This window comes from Ictidomys tridecemlineatus, chromosome 7 (genome assembly GCF_052094955.1).
Source record: "Ictidomys tridecemlineatus isolate mIctTri1 chromosome 7, mIctTri1.hap1, whole genome shotgun sequence".
Classification (NCBI taxonomy): domain Eukaryota; kingdom Metazoa; phylum Chordata; class Mammalia; order Rodentia; family Sciuridae; genus Ictidomys; species Ictidomys tridecemlineatus.
In genome coordinates, this window is record NC_135483.1 from 108814525 (window position 1) to 108824314 (window position 9790).

Genomic DNA, 9790 nt, shown 5'->3' on the forward strand with positions numbered 1-9790 from the left:
TTCTTATTACACATATAGAGTACAATTTTTCATATCTTTGTATATAGAGTATGTTTATGCCAATTCATGCCTTCATACATGTACTTTTTTTTCATTACAATTCTTATTACACATATATACCACAATTTTTCATATCTGTTTATACATAAAGTATTTTGACACCCAGTTCGTTCATATATGTCCTTTGGATAATGATACCCATCACATTCCACTGCCCTTGCCCAAATACACTCTTAAAAAAAAATCTGTCCAAGGATTGAAATAAACTAAATGGTTCTCAGGGAGGGCTGAGAACTACATGCTGAAGTTATGTAGCAAGCATACCATGTTGTCTAGATCATATAACTGTAGTGTCTCAGAGAGGTGTTGGAACTGGAGTCTCCTAAATCTCACCCTTGACGCTGCCACTGATCTTCTCATTAGCCTGTATTTCTTTATTTTCTTTCCTTCTCTCTTCCCTTCTTTCCCTCCTTGTCTTCTTATTCCTTTCTAGGAATAAAACCCAGGGCCTCCTGCATGCCAGGCAAGTGCTTTACCACTAATTCAGACCCCCACTCCTGAGCCCGTTTCTTATAACTCTTTTTTTTTTTTTTTGAAACTAGAAATTGAACCCAGGGATTCTTAAACTCTTCAGCCCTTTTTATTATTTTATTTTGATACAGGGTCTCACTAAGTTGCTTAGGGCCTTGCTAAGTTGCTGAGGCTGGCTCTGAACTTGTAGTCCTCTTGCCTCAGCCTCCTTAGCCACTGGAATTATAGGCATGCACCACTGCACTTGGCTTAAGCTTGTTTCTTGATGAGGGCACCATTGGCATGGTTCATTCTTCTTTACGTGGGACTGTCCTGTGTTGCAAGACTTTCAGTATCTCTTGTCCTGCTCACTAAATGCCATGTAGTGTGGGGGTGACCATTGTGATGACAACAACAACAACAACATAAACACAACAAAACAAAAATTTCCCCATTTTTCCCAATGCCCTTGCTGAGAACCATTTGGTTTATTTCAATCCTTAGACAGATTTTTTTTTTTTAAAGAGTGTTATTTGGGGAAAAAAAATGAAAAAACAAGTACATAAACAAGGCTGAGCTCCCAAGAAGACAGTTATCCATAACTGTTATTCTATATTTCCTTCCCTTATTTCTATACACTTCACATGCACAATACATGCCCATAAGTAATAACATCCATTAAAAGAAATTGTTTTCAATTTATTTAGGTTGAGGGTGGGAGTGTAGTTTGAAAGAGTCCTTCAGCATTCATAGGGGGCCATGCCTGCCTCCTTTTGATTGAGTGTCCCTGGTCAATAGAAAATGTACTGAACTATGAAGCCAATCTGTCATCAAATAGATGCTATATTATGCAAGCTGTTTAACCTCTTTATGTATCAGTTACCTCATCTACAGGATGGGAATAATCTATGTTCTACCTATCTCATAGAGCTGTGAGGACAAAACTATAAATTTCGGAGTGCTTTGGGGAGTTTAAAGCATGATAGATAAATGGTGCAACCTAAGCAAAGTAGGACAAAGGCTCCTAACATGATCCAGCAATTCCACTTCGGAATATATAGCCAACAGAACTATTCAAAGCAAGATCTCAGAGATCTCGTTCCTAGCGTTAACCCATATTCATAGAAGCATTAGTCATAAAAGCCAAGAGGTGGAAGCCGCCCAAGTGAATGTCAGTGGATGAATAGATAAACAAAATGTAGTGTCCATATATAATAGAATATTATCAACCTTTAAAAGAAAGGAAATCCTGCCACATGCCATGCTCTAAGATGGATGAACCTGAGGACGCATGCTAAGTGAAATAAGCCAATTACAAAAAGACAGAAATGCCATAGGATTCCACGTATATGAGGTAACTGAAGTAGTCAGATTCATAGAAACACAAGTACAAAGCTGGTTACTTGAGCCTGGGGGAGAGGGGCAAGGAGAATCATTGGTTAACGAGTACAGAATTTCAGATTTCCAAGGCAGAAAAAGTTCTGGAAATCTGTCTCACAACACTGTGAATTTACTTGAAGCTATTGAACTTTACACTTGAAAATGGTTTAGATGGTAAATTTTATGTTGTGTGTTTTTTTCTACAATGAACAAAAAAGTGTGGTAGAAACAGAAAGTATTTGGATGTAGTTTGTTCCCCAAGAGAGTTCATGTTTTGGTGTCTTAATCTTCAGTGTGGTAGTGTTGAGGTGGTGTGCCTAGTGGAGGTAGTTAGGTCACTGGAGGCACTTGGAGTAAATTAAGGTAGTTCTAGCAGAGAGTCAGTTCTTATGAGAGTGAGATGTTATAAAAGAGCACAGCTGAATTTGCTCTCCTTCTTCTTATCTTGCCATGTGATCTCTCCCTCCTGCCACGATGGCATTCACCATGATGTGAGGCAGCTGTCGGGAGCCCTCACCAGATGCTGAATGGATGGGGCTGCCCAATTTTGGACATTGAGCCTTCAAAACCAAGAGTTAAATAAACCTCTATTCTTTTTAAAGTACTCAGCCTCAGGTATTTGGTCCTAGCAACAGAAAAACAGACAAATGCAGTATGGTTTTCAATCAGAATCTAGAGGTTGGAGAACATTGTATACTACCCAGGGTGGAAAAATTATATCTGTGGATCCACTATCCTAGAATTCTCCAGAGCACTTATACAGAGAAATACATAAAAGAAGAAAGAAGCGGGGCTGGGATATAGTTCAGTTGGTAGAGTGCTTGCCTCGCATGCACAAGGACCTGGGTTCAATCCCCAGCATCACCAAAAAAAAAAAAAAAAAAAAAAAAAAATCAGACAAAGAATAAAGCAGGGAGATAACTAATTTAGAGAAGTAGGAAATATACTAGAATTCCCTATGGAATTTCAAAATACATAAGTCAGTGTTTCTTACTACAAATAACCGAAGCTACTATGGCTAGCTCTATGAGTCAGGATCCTTGAGAAAAAGAGAACAAATAAGATCTGTTCATACATAGAAAGAGATTTATTTTAAGGAGTTGGTTCACATGATTATGAAGAATGGCAAGTCTAAAATCTGTAGGGTAGGCTAGAAGGCCAGAGACCCAGAGAATGTACAATGCTCAGTTGAAGTCCAAAGCCATCAGGACCAGGAAAGACCTGATGTTTCAGTTCTAATCCAAAGATCTTCTATTGCAGAATCCCCTCTTGCTTTGAGCAATCAGTTTTTCATTCCATTCAGGTCTTCAACTGATTAGAAAAAATCTGACTACCTTATGGAGGACAATCTATTTTACTCAAAGCCCACCAATTCAAATGTAAGTCCCATCCAAAACACCCTAACAGAAACATTCAGAATAATGTTTAACCAAATATGTGGCATTGTGGCTCAGTCAAGTTGATCCATAAAACTATCACATTAGCTTAAGTAGCAAAGGAATATCCTGGAAGTTTATTTTCCTGATTCCTAGGAAGATTAAAAAACCAGGCTGCGAAGTGGGTGGGACCTGAAATAGCTTGGGGAGTTGGACCCCAACTCATGCCTAATTAGTAAGGCTACCACTGCTATTGTCCCTGCTCCTGGACATTGAGCATGGAGACTGCTACACTCTCTCTTGTCACTGAAGCCACTAAATTCTAAATCCTCTTTTACAAATCCAAAAAGTTCTATGCAGGAGCATCTGTTTGGTTGAGCCCCAATCATATGCAGTAGCTACGAGGACAGGATAAGCATTTTCAGCCTTGGTAGGAGGCAGGCTGTACTTTTCACCAAGACACACAATGGAGAATTTCCTAAGCAGAGGTGGGGGCTCAGATACTGGAAATTAAAGAAGTGACAAAGATTCACTATATCTATTTTTACTGATGACCTAACATAATGTTAGGATAGGAAGACTGAAGTGTAACTTTAAAGGTCACCCCCAGGTGATTGATTCTAAATCACTGTCCCTCCTCTCCACTCTCATCATTATGTCTCTTGCTGTTTTAGAATGTGTTACTGTCACAATTGTTATAGTCTGTTTTCTTATGTTCAGCTGTGAAACCATAATTGGGGATCTGGCTAACCGTGGGAAAAGATGCCTAAATCTGACTATTCCTTCAGACCTCTCCCTGAAAAGGTTTGCTCTCAGATCCAAGAATCTGAGACCAACTCTAGTTATCTTAATCAACTTATTGGGAGTGTATCATGGCTTAGAGAACCAACCAAAAGTGTGAATTTGGGAGTGGGTAGCAAACAAAGCAGGCCTAAGGGTTGAGAACTGGTCTTTGGGCAGGAATGGTTGGTCCTGGCCATCACACTTTGGGCATGATTCCACTACCCATCTGCCCTCCAGCATGTATCCCATTACCATGGTAAGATTCTAACCACCAAATCTTCAAATTAAGATTTGAAGGTCATGAGCTTGCTTAAGTCACTTGCCTGTGCCTTGATTTCTGAGAGTAGCAGGAGGAAAGATCTGGCCTTAGGCTCTCCCTTTCCCCAGGATCATACAAAAGGAGGAAATCCTCCCAAATAAGAAGGGAAGCTGTGTAATAAAACACAAAGCAAGGGGTGTCACTCAGTGGTAGGATGCTTGCCTAGTATGTGCCAGGTCCTCCTGGGTTTGAGCCCCAGTTCTGCTAAAAAACTACCACCATCAACAACAAAGCAATGTGAGACACACACACACACACACACACACACACACACACACACACGTTCATGGCTATTATTCTAGCAAACAAAGCAGTGATTCTGCTTTTATTTTGTGTTGGCCTCTTTGATCCTAGATTGGCTTGTTTTACCACCTGCCTCTAAAACTTAGAGTCCAAGTGATCCAACCCCATCTCTTCTACTAGTTTCTGTTCTCTTGTTTCCAGTGGTTGGCATTAATGCTGTTCACTAAATATTTCCATTTCTACCCTTTAGGGCATGTGTTTGGATTATACTTTCTCATTCCCTTCAGGTTCAGTGTGGGTATGTTTTCTGAACACATGGAGGTGACTTCTTCTTCTTCTTTTTTTTTGGTGGTACTGAAGATTGAACCCAGGGCCTTGTGCATGCGAGGCAAGCACCCTGCCAACCAAGCTATGTCCCCAGCCTGGAAGTGATTTCTGTGTGTGGATCTTTAAGAGTCTGTTCCTGGGCTGGGGATGTGGCTCAAGTGGTAGCGTGCTCGCCTGGCATGCGTGCGGCCCAGGTTCGATCCTCAGCACCACATACCAACAAAGATGTTGTGTCTGCCGAGAACTAAAAAATAAATATTAAAAATTCTCTCTCTCTCTCTCTCTCTCTCCTCTCTCACTCTCTCTTTAAAAAAAAAAAAAAGAGTCTGTTCCTCATTTACCACACTGACTTTCTGACATGGTTGATGATCATTGGTGATGACAGATGGATCATCTCTCAGCCTGGGTCCCTGAGGTATTATGATGAGTGAAGCTATCAGCCAACTTTATTTCATAGAGGAAGTAAATCTTTATTGCCATTAAGATTTTAGGTTTTTTTTTTTTTTTTTTTTTTTTTTTGTGGTGCTAGGGATCCAACCCAGGGCCTCATGCCTGCTGGGCAAGTGTTCTATCACTAAGTTACATCCCCAACCCCAAATTAGACCGTTCTAATTGAACCAGTCCATACATCCCTTCCTACCACCTCCAATGGACTGTCCCAAGGTCCCAGCTCTATTTGTCCTTCAAACAACGTATCTTTCTTCCAACTTCAGCTTTTACCTCCACACACTAGAGTTAAGTAAGATGCATGCCCTGCCTTAGACACCCACTTCCAATTTCCACCTGGATACCTCTATATTGTTAAAATGCATCTGAACACCTCCCAGAGTGCATTCCTTGTGCAACTTCTCTATCTACTGTATCATTATTAATATTCTAGTCACCAAATTCTCAGTCTGAGAGACCTCTTTGACTCACCATCTGTCTTCACCCCTATTATGGTTTAGATATGAAGTGTCCCCTAAAAACTCATATACGAGACAATGCAAGAATGTTCAGAGGTTATGTGATTAGATTATAAGAGTTGTAACTGAGTCAGTGGATTAATTGACTAATATGGATTAGCTGGGGGGTAACTGTAGGCAGGTAGGCTGTGGCTGACAGAGGTAGGTCACTGAGGGTATGCCTTTGGGGTTTATATTTTGTCCCTGATGAGAGGAGCTTTCTCTCGGCTTCTTGGCCACCATGTCCTGAGCTGCTTTCTTCTGCTATACCATTCTACCATGATATTTATTCTGCCTCATCTTGGGTCCAGATTTGTGGAGCTGGCTGGTCATGTACTGAACCTCTGACACTGAAAGTCAAAATAAACTTTTCCTCTTCTCTATATTGTTCTTGCTAGGTCTTTTGGTCACAGCAACAAAAGCTAACTAAATCAACCCCCACTTTTAGTTAGTCACCAAATCCTCTTTTATCTTTAATATGAGGTCTCTTGAGTTCACCACCTACCACTTCCCAAGCTCGTTTATAGATGGGGAAAAGGCATGAATCAGTCCACTTTGTCTTTGTTTACTAGGACTGCCTTAACAAAATACCACAGACTGGATGGATTAAACAGCAGAAGTTAATTTTCTCACAGTTTTGGAGGTTGGAAGTCCAAGATCAAGGCATCAATATAGCTGATTTCTTCCGAGGCCTCCCTACTGTGGCTTGCAGATGACCATCTTCCTGCTGTATCTTCATGTGACCTTTTCACTGTGTACATGTGTCCATAATGTCTCTTTCTTGTCTTAGAACAACATCAGCTTTATTGGATTAGAACTCAATCTTTATGACCTTATTTAACCTTAATTATTTCTTTAAAGGCCCCGTCTTCCAAATATACTTTGGTGTTTAGGGCTTCAATATATGAATTTTGGGAGAGACACAATTCAGTATGTAATAGTCCATTCATAGTCTATTCTGGGGCCCAGGCTTTGACTCAGGAATTAGTGAGGGAAGGTGTATCAGTAAGCTTTTTGTGGCTATAATGAAATATCAGAAACAGGCTGACATTATAAGAAGTTTATTTGGTTCATAGTTTGTTAGGTTCAAGGGCACAGCATTGGTGTTGGCTCAGTTCTGATGGGGGCTCTTGGTTGTATTACATAATGGTAGGTGGTATTATAGGGAGTCCATGTAGGAGCAAGTGACAAATGGACAGGAAGTTAGAGAGCTGGGTGGGCCAGGATTGGGCTTTTGTAACCACCTCTTGGTCGAGAATGACCAAGAGATGGCATGAGAACCATGCTTCCAAGAGTATGCTTGTCTTCCATCGCCTCAGAACTCATACTAGGCCCCATTTCTTTTATATATATATATATATATATATATATATATGTTGTTGATGGACCTTTGTTTTATTCATTTATTTATATGCAGTGCTGATAATTAAACCCAGTGCCTCAACACATTCTAGGCAAGTGCTCTACCACTGAGCTACAACCCCAGCTCCTAGGCCCCACTTCTTAAAGCTTCCATAGCACTTCCCACTACTGTCACCTGGGGACCAAGCTCTGAATAGAGGGACCCTTGGGGGCAAAAACACATCTATACTACAGTAGACGGGTACCATGCCAGCAAGAGTGGCAGAAATCAAGGTCATATAGCTCTATTTTGGAAGTCACAATATGACTAGCAGCAATAGACATTGGTGTGAATTTGACTTGCATGCTCAAAAATGGTACAGAAGTGGTACAAAACACAGTGAAAACTGAAATGCCTGGTGCTTGGTGGTAGCAGTTGTAATTATCTCTTCACAACAGTTCTTCAATAAGGTGGGCATTATTTCTAGTCCTTTGGCTTCAAGGGTATTCTCCAGTCTTTGTGTGTGTGTGTGTGTGTGTGTGTGTGTGTGTGTGTATGTGATGTTCATAGTACATGAGTAAAATAAGATTATTCTTGTATGTTATTTGGTATAAATCATTAGTTATCCAGCATGGCTTTTTGTCATAAATGTACTTATAGCAAGTGTTTTGTTTAAATACTTTTTCCTACCCTTTGAAATAATAGTGATTCAAAATTTTTCAGAAAACATCTTTGTGATTGAGGTAATTTACATGTTAGAAATGACTTGACAAATTGTAGTGTTCAGTCTCCCATATCCTTTATACTTATGTAGACTTCCCTCTACATAAAATGTCCACTTAAAATGAAAGACTTTGAAGCCTAGAGTTTGGTAACAGGCTTCCAACCTGGTACCTAGATTACAATTTATCTTAATAAAACTGTTGTCAAACACATATTCCTAAACCACTGCTTTCATCTTCTCCATCTCTATCTACAAATTCTTTTTTTTTCTTTTATTAAAATATTTATTTTTTAGATGTAGAGGGACACAATACAATGTCTTTATTTTTATGTGGCACTGAGGATTGAACCCGGGTCTCACCTATGCTAGGTGAGTGCTCTACCACTGAGCCATAATCCCAGCCCTTCTATCTACAAATTCTTAGGGAATCTTTATGTTCCCCAGTTGTAAGTGTCTGAACACCAGTTCAAACTAGTATAAGCAAAAAAGATCATTTATTGGCTACCATAGCTACGACATTCAAAAGAGTAGACAAAACTCAGGATATTCGGGTATGGCTGCATTCGGGGACTCAAGTTTGCCATTGAGGCAGTATCTTTATCTCCAAGCTCCCTGCCTGTGGGGCCTTAAAGACAGACACTACCTACTTGACTTTTGAAGGAGATAGAGATGAGAGTGTTCTCCCCCCATACCCACAGAACTCTGATTGGTCCTGATTGAGTTATATGTTCTTCATTGGCCTAATCAGTGTCCACAGGGATTGGATTCTAATGATCCAGTCTGAATTGTATGCCATGTGCTAAGGTGGGAGAGGTGGGCATGATCTTTCTAGGTCAAGGAAAGCCAATTCCTTAAAGGAAAAAAATGTCTTGTCAGAATAATTTCAGATACACACCAATTTTGGGGGGCAGTGTATTCTCTACACCTCCAAATCAGACTGACTGTTTTCCTGTCCTGCCATGGGAGATGGGCTCTGGGGTTTTAGACACTAAGAATGACATTGGGCTTTCCTAGGAAGAAGCTCCTCTATTTCTAGGGAAACAAACTTCCTCTGAAACTGAATGAAGAGAGTCCTGGGCCAGAAGGCTGTGTGCTACATCTCTGCTTTCCTCACAGGCGAACCTTTTTTTGAAGCTAGCTTAAGTCTCCAGTGCTGGGAGCATCACCAACCCCTCTTTCCACTTAGAGCCCTGCAGGAGGCCCCATGTCCTCTTTTGACAGCTCACTCCCTGCATCCAGGGAGAATCAGGCCCATTGTTTCATGGGGTTTCCTTTAGGCTAATCTGAGGAGTGTGAAAGAACCCATTTAGAAGAGTCTGATGAATAAGGACAAAATAAAGATCAAACTCGGGCACAATCAAAAGCTGTTTGTTAACAGGCAAGTTGTTCTTCAAAGCTTTTATCAAGAGCAAGGGAGACTTATCTTGAAGCACTATGTGGAGAAAGTAGGCGGATCTGGGGGGCATTCATTTGAAGTTCTAAATAGATCACTGCTGGCCTGGCAGCTGGGCTCAGAATTATCAGTAAGTCTCAGGGGTTATGTGGGCAGCGTTGGTAGATAAGAGTCTGGGAAAAATAACAAGTCATCCAGTAGTAGGTAATGTTTATTGGAAGAGCTCTCCAGACCCTCCTGTTTTTGCACCCACTCCCAGGAAGGAGCCACAAGCTGCAAATTGGAAAAGCTCTTCCCTAACCTTGCACCTCCGGTTTAGGAAATTGAGCTGTCCCAATGTCATATGAACCATAAACATACTTTTCAAATGATAAATAAATATCAGAGGCATTGGCTCCCTCAAACTGACTCTGTAACAGACACATGATGTTGCTTCCAGAGCTGGTTTC

The 9790-nt window shown here is 40.7% G+C and overlaps 1 non-coding gene across 1 annotated transcript; it reads left to right on the forward strand.

The window, feature by feature from the left end:
* The first annotated feature begins 2685 nt into the window (after window positions 1-2685).
* Trnaa-cgc (transfer RNA alanine (anticodon CGC)) lies at window positions 2686-2757 on the forward strand. Its single transcript has one exon. It is a non-coding gene; the product is annotated as a tRNA-Ala (tRNA).
* Window positions 2758-9790: the final 7033 nt, after the last annotated feature.